The sequence below is a fragment of the Vicia villosa genome, linkage group LG1 (genome assembly GCF_029867415.1).
Source record: "Vicia villosa cultivar HV-30 ecotype Madison, WI linkage group LG1, Vvil1.0, whole genome shotgun sequence".
Classification (NCBI taxonomy): Eukaryota; Viridiplantae; Streptophyta; class Magnoliopsida; order Fabales; family Fabaceae; genus Vicia; species Vicia villosa.
The window spans coordinates 221,613,942-221,628,148 of record NC_081180.1 but is presented as its reverse complement, the minus strand read 5'-3'; the positions used below and the strand labels follow the sequence as shown (position 1 = coordinate 221,628,148).

The following is a 14,207-nucleotide window of genomic DNA, read 5'->3' as shown; positions in this document are numbered from 1 at the left end:
TCTAAAAATGTCAAAACCCCTGGAAAGGGTTAGCCTCCAAAATTAATTAATAAATAATTTCATTCTCTTAGGAGATAATTTCCCCAAAAGAGTCAGAACCCCTGGAAAGGGTCAGCCTCCAAAAAACATGACAAAAATCAGTCTTTTAACAGACAATTTCTCCAGCTGAGTCAAAATCCCTGGAAAGGGTTAGCTTCCAAAGAAAAACAGTCTTTTAATAAATAAAACCTCCTCAGTAGAGTCAAAACCAACAAAAACAGTTAGCCTCAACCTTGGGCTTCATACAAGGCACCCAAACAATAAAACTCCCCTGTCAAGAGTCAGCCTCAACCTTGGGCATTGTACAAGGCAGATAATAGAGTCTCCCCAGTGAGTCCTTCATCACTCAGTAGCCACAACCTTGGGCTTTGTACAAGGCAGATAAACCATATCTTTCATGTGTCAAAGATTCCTAACACTTAGGATCTTTCCCCATATAGTCATCCATACTTAATTCATTTAAAAGTCCGCCACAACCTTGGGCTTTGTACAAGGCAGAAAATAATGTTTTCCCCTAGCTAGAGTTAGCCACAACCTTGGGCTTTGTACAAGGCACATAAAATAGAGTCATTCAATTATCCTCAACAGTTAGCCACAACCTTGGGCTTTGTACAAGGCACACAAATAGAGTCTCCCTAAGTAGAGTCAGCCTCAATTCTGGGCTTTGTACAGAACACAAAAATACCCTGTAATTAATTCCCAGTGGAGTCATCTCCCAGAGTCAATAATATTAATTAATCAATCAAAAAGCCTCAAGCTTGGGCCTCATACAAGCCAGCTAAAAGTCAAATCTTTTATACAGTAGATAGACATAGCTTATCTCCATAGAGAGATATTTTTACTACTCTACCACATTCAAACAAACAAACATTTCATTTCAATTTTAATCAAGTCTCCCATTTAGGATTTTGAAAGGCATGAGCTGGCAGTAAAACCCAGACATGTGGTAACTTTCCCTAATTTGGATGAGCATCTTTCTTTCATTTAAGAGGCATTTGACTGGTATACTTGCACATACACAAGTAAGGTCCCCCTCTTGAATGAAACGAATTCAGTTATTCTGTCACTCCTTTAAATGTTTGTGGTAGAATAGTACAAATACCTCTCTGTAGAGATAATTTCATGTCTCTTTACTGTAAACAGAGATTTAATTCCAAGCTTCAACCTTGAGCTTCAAGCAAGGCACCAAAAATAATTAATTTCCCTAGTTAGTTCCCCGAACTACATTAAGCTCTGACTTCCACTAGGGATATGTAGGCATGAGGTTCACAAGGAATCTCAGCGAGCTAATAAAATACCAAAAATAGTCAGTTTGTCTGTCTGTCTGTCTTTTAAAATCAATTCAATTCTCTCTCCTAATACAAAGGAGAAACTTTCCCAATCATTAGCAATAAACACAAACACAATGACACAGAGAAGGTTCCTGTAGAGTACTACAGATATGTAGGGTGTTTAAACACTTCCCTATGTATAACCGACCTCCCGGACTCCAGAATTTCTAGTCTAGGTGTAAATCCCCACACTTAGCAAACTCCTAGGGTTTAGTTGAGATCTTTTTTTCCCTTTCCTACTCGTAGGACAAATAAGAAAGTTCGTGTGATATCGTAGGAAGAACTGAAACAAAATTCATCCCACCACGGGCGCATTCTCCTTCCAAATTTTGCGTGAAGGGTTTAGCGTGCCGTCCTCCCAAGTGAAACGGGGAGGTAAAAGAAAACCACACCACAATAGTATTCGAAGAATCAATATCATAAAAAGAACTATTTTACTAACAAAACTTATTGAAAATAATAGAAAATTCATGAACAAAACCATTGATATTTTCAGACAATCAAATTTTATAGTCATTTTCCTATAAAAGAAAACAAATTTAAAATAAAGAATTTATATGGAGAAATGAAAAAAATCATAATAATACATATTGGTCTTTGCAACTGGATATTTAATTTTTGAAACATTGAAAAGGAACCCTATATTTTCTGAGTTACGAATCTAAAAACAATGACAGAAATCAAACTGATATTTTGTTGATCATCGTATAGAAATCAAATGGACAAAAAAAGTGCATGTGCATAATTAAAAATTAAACCCTAAACCTTTGAAATGGAATATTGAAATTATAATAGTTAATAGAGTTGTATAAATGGAGACTAACCCTGCTGAGTTGCAAATAGGAAACTTTCACATAGTGTAGGGAACCTCTGTTTAGCAAGACTAAGAAACCTAACCTCCCTTATCTCAAACTCTGCAATAACTATGTAAAAAAGAATAGATGGTTTAGAATCTCATAACTATATTGACAAATTATTAAATGAATTAAAAAAAAGGAATGTACAAACCTTGAAGATGATAATTGAGATTTGAAGGTCTTGTAATTATCCTTCTTACTCCTTGCAGGAAAAAAAACCTATATCAAATGTTATATTAACAAACAATGAATCAAATGTTCCCAATTCTATAGACTAATTTTACAACTCAATAGAAAATGACAAACCCTAAAATAAAAAGTTAGAATAAATCTAAAATTGAAAATCAAAACTCACTATTTTTCAGACTCCCTTTGTAGCTGTGTTTAGGAGCTTTTGGAGCTCATTATTGCCTTCAATGTCTCTCTGAAAGTTCTCCTTTGATTAAGCCCCTGCTTGATAAAAGGTTGAAGAAGGTTAAATAGATAAGGTTGTTGTTCATTATTTAGGATTTCAAATGGGTAAAGAAGAAAGTAAAATCGATGGATGTCAAGGAAGAGGAACAACAACAGTACCGTAGTTTAGGGTTTGTTCGCTCAAATCTGGATTTTGGACGAAATCAGAAGCCATAGTATATAGATTAATGAGAGTAATTTGAAGGGTTTCTCCAAAATCTAAGAGGAGAAGAATGGAGATCGTTTTGCACAATTCCAAGGAACTTTTCACAGTTTCAAGGAGATTTTGCACGTTAGTAATGATGGGAGTAAAAATAGGGTAGAATAAAAAGACTATTTAATAATTAAAATATTTAGGGGGATGTAATTACCGTTATGTCCCCGTTAATCACTCTCAAATTGGTGATTAGAGGGTTAATAAAAGAATTTACTATGTATTCTACTTTATTATATTAAAAGTAGATGATTCACGTGCCCATAAGAAAATAATTGAGGAGTCATATTACTCCTATTATATAGGTTTACACTATTCACGTGAAACAATTTTTCCAATAACACTGCATATTCCAAGGCAAACGGCGGCTATAGTCATTCATTGCATTTCATGAGGCGTGCTTATCATGTTCGGCCTTTTATCCATCACCCTTCCACATTCTATTGCAGCATCTATATTACTTCCCACATTTCATCGCCCTCATTCATCAATATTAACATCTCAGGTTTGTATTGCACCATTCTAATCATTCTTTCTCTCTCTTCTCAATCTTCATAGTTTCTCTCTGCATCAAATCTTCATCTTCCCGTGCGTTTTTGTTGTGTCTCCTATTTCTTTTTTACAATTGCCGTCGCGGGTGCCATTAAAAGAAAAATTGGGCCGTGTTGTTGAAGTATGGATGGACAGGCCCAATCACAATAAAGAATCACTTTAGCCATAAAACCAATTAGGGTTTCTACCATTTACCAGTATATAAGCGACGCTACAACTCTTTCTCATTCATCATCATCTTCTTCATAAATCTTCTCTCTGTTTTTCTTTTCTTTTACGGCTAATTATTTTATGTATTCTGTTTTATGGGCTGTGATGATTCATAGAGATAGTCATGCACCACTCTGATTTTCAGTGCTGATAACTTTCTCATACCCATTATTTTTCTGAGCCCTTTCATGTTTATAGATCTTTTGAACAAATTTTCCGCCATTCTATTATCAATTTATTTTCATGTGTGTGTATTTTTTTGAAATTGAGGAACCAAATGATGCGTGTATTTTTTCTAGGGATGAATTTTTGGTCTCTGATGGTTCTTCAGTTAATATTCAAAATTATTCCTTTTTTTATTTATGATTTTGTTGGAATAAAAGATTTTCATAAACATTTATTTTATTGATCTAATCAGGGAATCAAATTTTCTTTTTTATATACCGATAACAAGGGGGTAACAAGGGTGTTTGTTAATGAATAACAATGACAATGAAATAAATTCCATAAAGATATAACTTATGAAATAAATATAAATTTCATATTAATTAAAATTATGAAATAAATATGATATGATTAATTCTTTTGGGTTTTAATTCATTAGAATAATTGTTTTATAGATAAACATTTGTTTTAAGTTTTGTTTAACTTTTGTTTATTACGACTGATTTATCTTAAATTTTTTTATTCGTATTAAAATTGTGTTGTTTTTATATTTCATAGTGGATTTAAGTATAATTTTGGCCTTTCATAGATTTAAATTGGTTTCTTATTTTAAACTAGTGTCTATATCCGTGCGAGGCACGGTCAAAAATTTGTATAATAAAAAATATTTTATAAGTATTTAAATTTAAAATATATATCTTATATGTCATTAAAAAAATACTAAATTCATCAAATTTTTACACAAAAATGTGAGATGGGAGTCAAAACTATTTTAATTTTAGAAAAAAAAAGATTAATTTCTTAAATGAAGCAAAAGATGAAAATTAAAATTCTAGTTAAGTCAAAAATATATTTAATCAAATAACTAAATTTATGTTATTTAATATATTTAAATAAATTTAATTTTGAGATATTATTAAAAATACTGCAAGATTAAATTCTTCTAACCAAACATATCATGGAAAATTGAGTAAATTTCATTTAACTTAATATTATGGAATAGAACTTTATTTTGAGTTGGCCTAACCGACATAATAACAATAACTAAACATCTAACTAAAGATTGTAGTGTAGAAAATGATACTAATTTCTTTTGATCTTTGCACAAAAATACGATTGTTGCAAAATTGATTGAGAAAATGATCCTAATATCTTTTGATCTTTGCATAAAAATATGCTCTAAATAACATAAACGGATAAAATAATTTAATAAAACAACCTAATAATTTTTTTTTCAACCAAAGCAAAATTGATTAATATTATTAATATTAATGATAAACTACTTTTAAAAATTATAAATTATAAATTATAAATTATAAATAAAATTGAATAATGTGTATACCCAATAAACCATTTGTACTACAATTAAGATTTTGGTAAACTTAATTATATTAATTTACACTACAATTAAGATTTTGTGAAACTTAATTTTTTATATATATATATATATATATATATATATATATATATATATATATATATATATATATATATATATATATATATATATATATATATATATATATATATATATATATATATATATATATATATATATATATATATATATATATTTGAGATTACATTGAATATTGAAAAGTGAGCAATTTCATAAAACTTAATTATTTGAATATTGAAAAAGGAGAAGGATACGATTGAATATTAAAAATTCATAAAAGGGAAGTTATTTACTATTAAAATATTAAATATTGAAAAAGTGGTCTTTTTAAAAATCATAATAATAATAATAATAATAATTATTATTATTATTATTATTATTATTATTATTATTATTATAACAACCTTTGGAATAAAATTATAAGTTATTATCATTATTATTATTATAATAAAATTATTCTATTCTCTATTTTTTTCATTTGCGGCAAAAAAAAAAAACAACAACAACGGTTTCGTTTGAAAGTCCCTTCATGTTCTAATGTTTCTTTTAATTTTTTCATCTCAAATTTTTATTAACTTTTTTATCTCAAATAATAAAACATTAAATTTCTTCGTCAATCCCTTGTCCCTTCCTTTTAAAAGGCAGTTCATTCACATAGAAAAAGTTCATTGATAATTTAAATAATTTGATATAAATTAATAAAGTTCATTCACATAGAAAAAGTTCATTGATAATTTAAATAATTTGATATAAATTAATAATAATTTATTACATATTTTTATTTTTAATTATAATAATATTAATAATTGTTGTTGTTTCATGTCAGGGTTTTATTAATTTTTTGATCTCAAACAATAAAACATTATATTTCTTCGTCAATCGACTATCCCTTCCTTTTAAAACCTTCCTTTTAAAAGGCGGTTCATTCATATAGAAACATAGAAAAAGCTCATTAATAATTTAAATAATTTGATATAAATATAAATTGATAACAATTTACTGCATATTTTTATTTTTAATTATAATAATATAAATAATTGTTGTTGCATATATATTTAGAAATACTTGATCTCCAATTTTCCAAAAAAAAAAAACATCAAATATGAATTAAACATGTGATTGAATTTGAATGTAAACACCCAACAAAAATTTGTTTATAACTTTTATTACAACTTTATTCCAAAAGAAAAACATGGTAGAAGTCAATATTGAAGGATAGAAAAACACTTAGAAAGGGGGGGTTTGAATAAGTGTAGCTTTAAAAACTTAGACAGATAAAAATAAATGCACAGTTATTTTTATCCTGGTTCGTTGTTAACTAAACTACTCCAGTCCACCCCCGCAGAGATGATTTACCTCAACTGAGGATTTAATCCACTAATCGCACGGATTACAATGGTTTTCCACTTAGTCCGCAACTAAGTCTTCCAGAGTCTTCTGATCACACACTGATCACTCCAGGAACAACTGCTTAGATACCCTCTAAGACTTTTTCTAGAGTCTACTGATCAACACGATCACTCTAGTTACAATCTGCTTAGTTCACTCCTAAGACTTTCCTAGAGTATTCTGATCAACACGATCACTCTAGTTCCTTACAACTTAATGTAAACAATTCTAAGAGTTTACAAATGCTTCTTAAAAGCGATAATCACAACTGTGATATTTCTCTTAATCGTTTAAGCTTAATCTCACTAAAATATTACAACAGCAATGTAGTGAGCTTTGATGAAGATGAAGATTCTGAGTTTAGATTGAACAGCGTTTCAGCAAGTTAATTTGAATTGTATTGTTCAGGATCGTTAACCTTGCTTCTCATCAGAACTTCATATTTATAGGCGTTTGGAGAAGATGACCGTTGGATGCATTTAATGCTTTGCGTGTTCCGTACAGCATCGCATTTAATGTTATACGCTTTTGTCAACTACCTCGAGCCTTGTTCACGCTGTGTCTACTGACGTAGCCTTTAGTAGCTTTTAACGTTCCTTTTGTCAGTCAGCGTAGCTTGCCACTTGTACTTTCTTCTGATCTGATGTTTGTGAATACAACGTTTGAATATCATCAGAGTCAAACAGCTTGGTGCATAGCATCTTCTGATCTTCTGACCTTGAAGTGCTTCTGAGCGTGATACCATCTTCTGAGCTTCAGTGCTTCTGATCTCATGTTCTTCTGATGCTTCCATAGACCCATGTTCTGATTCTGCTTCGATCATCTTCTGATGTCTTGCCAGACCATGTTCTGATGTTGCATGCTGAACCCTTTGAGACAAAGCTTCTGAGCGCTGAATTATGCGTACTCTTTATATATATTTCCTGAAAGGGAAATTGCATTGGATTAGAGTACCATATTATCTTAAGCAAAATTCATATTATTGTTATCATCAAAACTAAGATTATTGATCAGAACAAATCTTGTTCTAACAATCTCCCCCTTTTTGATGATGACAAAAACATATATAAATGATATGAATTTGCGATCAGAAAGAATAGTAGGCAAAAGACAAATTACACAGCTATAGCATAAGCATATGAATATGTCTCCCCCTGAGATTAACAATCTCCCCCTGAGATAAATAATCTCCCCCTGAAATAAATACTCGAAGAACTTTAATAAACGACTTCCCTGATTATTTCGGTAGAGACGATCATATAAGCTTCTTGTCTTCAGAGAATTCATAGCTTCTGACTTCTGCTTCCATAGGACAGCTTCAGAACTAGAATTTCCTTAGATCCTTAGAACACTCACAGCTTCTGATTTCTGCTTCCATTCAGGACAGCTTCAGAACTTGAATTTTCTGGATCCTTTAGAACATTCGCAGCTTCTGATTTCTGCTTCCCTCGGATAGCTTCAGAGCTTTGAATTTCTACCAACATCACTTCATGCTAGATTTGTATCAGAACATTGTTGAATGTACCAGAGCATTATCTGAGCATCTCTACATCCTGAAATGTTACAGAACAAAAAACTAAACGACAAAAGTCAGCATGAACGGGTTAGAACATAAAATGTATGTTTGAACACATTATATGAATCAGAGCCATATAGGGCGAAATAATGTATCAGAGCAAATAATGTATCAGAGCCATAACATTATATGTATCAGAGCAAATAGAATTTTGTCAGAACAAATAGACAAATATAGATCAAATTCTATTATCAGTGCTTCTGATTCATTCTTCTTTCTTGCTTCTGATTTCTGAAGCTTGATAGCACTCAGCTTGCTTCAGTTTCCATGGTTTTGCTTCTTGTGTTTGCTTTGAAGATTTTCTTCACTTCTTTATACCTGCAAAACACTTAAACCATATAGAACTTGCAGTTCTTGTTAGTGAATGTGTGGGAGCCTTTACCCAGCAACTGATAGATTTAATCAAATCATTTATCATTTATCTTTCTCCCCCTTTTTGTCATAACATCAAAAAGAAATATTTCAAAAGATTCAGATGCATAAGACAAATAGAGACACTGGAATGTAAAAGAAAGAAAGTTTTTCATAGATAATTAAAAAAGATTACAGGAGAGGAATGCAGGAAAACAGATGCAACAAGGAAAGAAAACTACAAAGACCAAAAGACTAAGATCCTAGCCTACGCAAAATCCGCGCCAGAACATCATGAATCTCGTCAGTGCTTGTAGCTTGCCTTGTCATGAAGGAGCGAAACTCAGCATTGGCTGCTTCTTGCGCGTCCAAACGAGAAGCCAGCATAGCTTGATTCTGATGAAGAGTTTCCAAGGTCTCCATCAGAGCTGAGGTTTCATCTGAAGAAGAAGCACCAGTATTTCTGCCCAGAGGGACAGCAATCTCAGCAGGGTGATCTTCTGGAAGATCTTCAGCTTGTGCATCTTCCATTTCCTCATCTGAGTCTGACTCAGAAGTAGCCTGAGCATAATCTGGTTCAGGCAGCTCAGAAGTTCCATCTTCCAATGCTTGAAGAATAGCTGCTAGGTTTGTTGGAGGAGTAGGACCAGCAACTTCATCACGATAAACCACTACTGGAAAGACCATGTGAGGTGCTTTTTCAGAAGGGTTCATTCTGAACCAGTTGAACAGCCACTGAAAATCTCTAGTCAGCACAGGAAACCATGGTCTCCATACCACGATGTCTCTGCAGAGATTTTCTTCTTCCAACTCATCTGCAGGTATCCTCTCTTCAAGAACTCTTCTGTTCCTGATGAGATGGTGATGGCTGCTTTCACCAACTTCCAACCGAAGACCACGAACACCGGGTGCTTCAGACATGATCCTTCTCTGAGTGTCTGTAGCCTTATCCAGAAAATCCTGACGAAAGGTATTCCAAAGGTTGTGTGTAGCATATTCATCCAGATGATTAAGATGAGCAGCACCTAGAATCTCCAACCAGCCATTTACATCAGCATGTAAAAGCTCCAGATATGTTTGAGTGGTATGGGTTGGAGGGTTGACAGTGAACCTTGAGTCGGGAAGAACAATACTATAGGGATTAGGTGTTCTGGTGGAAAAAGGGTATGAGAGAGATGGAGAAATATCTGATGGAAGGGTTGAAGGAGAGGAGATATCAGATGGTGAAGAAGGTGGTTCCGAGAGGATGAATGAGGAGGAAGAGGTGGTGGAGGTCTTTGAAGAGGAAGGTGATTGAGGGGAACCGTCAAGGGGTTGATACACTCTGAGAGGGTCATAGGATATCCTAACTCTTTTAGGTTTGGTTCCTGGTTCAGCAGATGCCTTTCTCTTTTGTTTCCTAACATTGTCTTGATTCCCAGAGCTTGACGATGGATTCATGATGAATTTTCAGATATTGAAAACTGCTAGGGTTTATGATATGAAAAGAGAGAGAGACGAAAAAGAAACCGAATACAGAGAGAGAGAAATATGAGAGGGAAAAGAAACGTTTGAAGAGTATAAAAAGAAAAACTGAAAGATAGTAAATGATGAAAAGCATTTAATGTTACGTGACATGAGGAGAGATAATAATGACAAAAGACGTGATTTGCACAGTTACCTAAGTAGACGTCCCCTCAACTGCACGCACGCTTGTCCAGGAATAGTGAACACGTGTTTACCATCTGGATAGCCAGTTACAGCTGTTTTGCTTTTATAGAGATTCTGAATCAACTTAGACAGTAAGAATTTCTCATATTCTCATTCTGAGCTTGTTTCTGAAGACCCAATTTGTGCCGATTATATTGAATCCATCTGGTCTAGGAACAAGATCCCAAACATCATTCCTTGTAAACTGATTTAGTTCTTCTTGCATAGCAATTATCCAGTCTGGATCTTCTAGAGCATGATCAACAGAAGTTGGCTCGATCAAAGATACAAGACCTAATTGACAGTCTGCATTGTTCTTAAGGAATGCTCTTGTTCTGATTGGATCATCCTTCTTTCCAAGAATGACATCTTCTGAATGACCAGAGATGAGTCTGGATGATCTTCTGACAGATGGTTCTTCAGATATGCTTAGATCCTCCAGAGGAGCTGATACTTGATCTTCAGATTCTTTGCTTCTGAGAAGCTCTGCTTCTGATGCGTTGCTTCTTGGCTCAACAACTTCTGATATGTCAATATCACAATCTGCAAAATTATCAAACTGCTTTGGTTTTTCAGAACCAAGCTTATCATCAAACCTGATATTGATTGATTCTTCTACAACCAATGTTTCAGTATTGTATACTCTGTAGCCTTTTGAGCGTTCAGAATATCCAAGAAGGAAACACTTTTGAGCTTTGGAATCAAACTTACCAAGATGATCTTTAGTGTTCAGAATAAAGCATACACATCCAAAAGGATGGAAATATGAAATGTTGGGCTTTCTATTCTTCCACAATTCATAGGGAGTCTTATTTAGAATAGGTCTGATAGAGATTCTATTCTGAATATAGCATGCAGTGTTTATTGCTTCTGCCCAGAAATGCTTAGCCGTATTGGTTTCATTGATCATGGTTCTGGCCATTTCTTGAAGAGTCCTATTTTTTCGTTCTACAACCCCATTTTGCTGTGGAGTTCTAGGACAAGAGAAATCATGGGCAATACCATTTTCTTTGAAGAATTCTTCAAAGGATCTGTTCTCAAATTCACCACCATGATCACTTCTGACCTTTATGATTTTACACTCTTTTTCAGATTGAATCTGAATGCAGAAATCAAAGAACACTGAATGAGTCTCATCCTTGTGTTTCAAGAATTTTACCCATGTCCAGCGGCTATAATCATCTACGATGACTAATCCATATTTCTTCCCTCTGACAGATGCTGTTTTGACTGGGCCAAACAGATCAATGTGCAAGAGTTCTAATGGCCTTGAGGTAGAAACAACATTCTTGGACTTGAATGCAGGTTTGGAGAACTTGCCCTTCTGACATGCTTCACAAAGAGCATCTGATTTGAATTTCAGATTAAGGAGTCCTCTGACCAGATTCAGTTTGTTAATCTGAGAAATCTTTCTCAAACTATCATGACCTAATCTTCTGTGCCAGACCCACTGCTCTTCAGAAACAGACATAAGACAAGTCACCTTCTGACTCATAAGATCTTGCAGATCTGTCTTATAAATGTTGTTCTTCCTCTTGCCTGTAAATAGGATTGAGCCATCCTTCTGATTTACAGCCTTGCAAGACTCTTGATTAAAGATTATATCATAACCATTGTCACTCAATTGACTGATAGATAAGAGGTTATGTGTTAATCCTTCTACAAGAAGTACATTAGAGATGGAAGGAGAGTTACCAGACTTTATAGTTCCAGAGCCAATTATCTTGCCCTTCTGATCTCCTCCGAACTTGACTTCTCCTCCAGACTTAAGCACCAGGTCTTGGAACATAGACCTTCTTCCTGTCATGTGTCGCGAGCATCCAGAGTCCAGGTACCATGACATGTTGTGCCTTGTCCTTTTTGCAGTCAAGGATATCTGCAATAGGAATAATCTTATCCTTAGGTACCCACATCTTTTTGGGTCCTTTCTTGTTAGATTTTCTCAAGTTCTGATTGAACTTGGATTTAACATTGTAAGCAATAGGAGGAACAGCATGATAATTCTTAATGTGAGTTTCATGATATTTCCTAGGTTGTGTCACATGCTTCTTAGTGTGTGTAATGTGAAAACTTTGAGCATGTGAAGTGTGCCTAATATCATGTGAGTGGCCATACTTGAACTGATCATACAATGGCTTGTATGTGAGTTTCATTTCATCAACAGGTTCAAGTTTGTATGGGGTTTCACCCTCAAAACCAATGCCAACTCTTTTGTTTCCAGACACAGCATATATCATAGAAGCTAGCTGACTTCTGCCAATACTTCTAGATAAGAACTTCCTGAAACTTAAATCATATTTTTTCAGAATATGGTTTAGACTGGGAGTGGATTTTTCTGAATCAGAAGGAGATCCAACATTATTGGATAATTTTAAAAGTTTTTCTTTTAATTCAGAATTCTCCAACTCAAGCTTCTTTGTTTCAAATTCAAACTGCTTTTTCAGCTTTTTGTATTTGAGACTAATCTGAGACTTGAGTTCCAGAAGTTCAGTTAGACCGGAAACTAACTCATCTCTAGTAAGTTCAGAAAATACCTCTTCAGAATCTGATTCTGATGTAGATTCTGATCCGTCATCTTCTGTCGCCATCAGCGCACAGTTGACCTGCTCATCTTCTGAATCATCTTCTGACTCATCCCAGGTTGCCATAAGACCTTTCTTCTTATGAAACTTTTTCTTGGGACTTTCCTTCTGAAGATTTGGACATTCATTCTTGTAGTGTCCAGGCTCATTGCATTCATAGCACATGACCTTCTTCTTGTCAAATCTTCTTTCATCAGAAGATTCTCCACGTTCAAATTTCCTTGAACTTCTGAAGCCTCTGAACTTCCTTTGCTTGGTCTTCCAGAGTTGATTTAGCCTTCTGGAGATCAGGGACAGTTCATCTTCTTCTTCAGATTCTGATTCTTCAGGATCTTCTTCTCTAGCCTGAAAAGCGTTAGTGCATTTCTTGATATTAGATTTTAATGCAATAGACTTACCTTTCTTTTGAGGCTCATTTGCGTCCAGCTCTATTTCATGACTTCTCAAGGCGCTGATAAGCTCTTCCAGAGAAACTTCATTCAGATTCTTTGCAATCTTGAATGCAGTCACCATAGGACCCCATCTTCTGGGTAAGCTTCTGATGATCTTCTTTACGTGATCAGCCTTGGTGTATCCCTTGTCAAGAACTCTCAATCCAGCAGTAAGAGTTTGAAATCTTGAAAACATCTTTTCAATGTCTTCATCATCCTCCATCTTGAAGGCTTCATACTTCTGGATTAAGGCTAGAGCTTTAGTCTCCTTGACTTGAGCATTTCCTTCATGAGTCATTTTCAAGGACTCATATATGTCATAGGCCGTTTCCCTGTTAGATATCTTCTCATACTCAGCATGAGAGATAGCATTCAGCAAAACAGTTCTGCATTTATGATGATTCCTGAAAAGCTTCTTTTGATCATCATTCATTTCTTGCCTTGACAGCTTTGCGCCACTGGCATTTACTGGATGTTTGTAACCATCCATCAGAAGATCCCATAGATCACCATCTAGACCCAGAAAGTAACTTTCCAGTTTATCTTTCCAGTATTCAAAGTTTTCACCATCAAATACCGGCGGTCTAGTATAACCATTGTTACCGTTGTATTGCTCAGCAGAGCCAGATGTAGATGCAGGTGTAGGTGTAGTCTTTTCACTTTCATCAACCATCTTTTACTGAAGCGTTTTTCTCTTCCTGAATCTTTTCTAAACACGGTTAAGTGCTTGCACCTTAGAACCGGCGCTCTGATGCCAATTGAAGGATAGAAAAACACTTAGAAAGGGGGGGTTTGAATAAGTGTAGCTTTAAAAACTTAGACAGATAAAAATAAATGCACAGTTATTTTTATCCTGGTTCGTTGTTAACTAAACTACTCCAGTCCACCCCCGCAGAGATGATTTACCTCAACTGAGGATTTAATCCACTAATCGCACGGATTACAATGGTTTTCCACTAAGTCCGCAAC

General features: G+C 34.2%; 1 non-coding gene across 1 annotated transcript; it reads left to right on the top strand.

Moving 5' to 3' along the window:
* The first annotated feature begins 3,753 nt into the window (after positions 1-3,753).
* Positions 3,754-3,840, top strand: LOC131645466 (small nucleolar RNA Z221/R21b). The gene has a single exon (XR_009297086.1). It is a non-coding gene; the product is annotated as a small nucleolar RNA Z221/R21b (small nucleolar RNA).
* Positions 3,841-14,207: the final 10,367 nt, after the last annotated feature.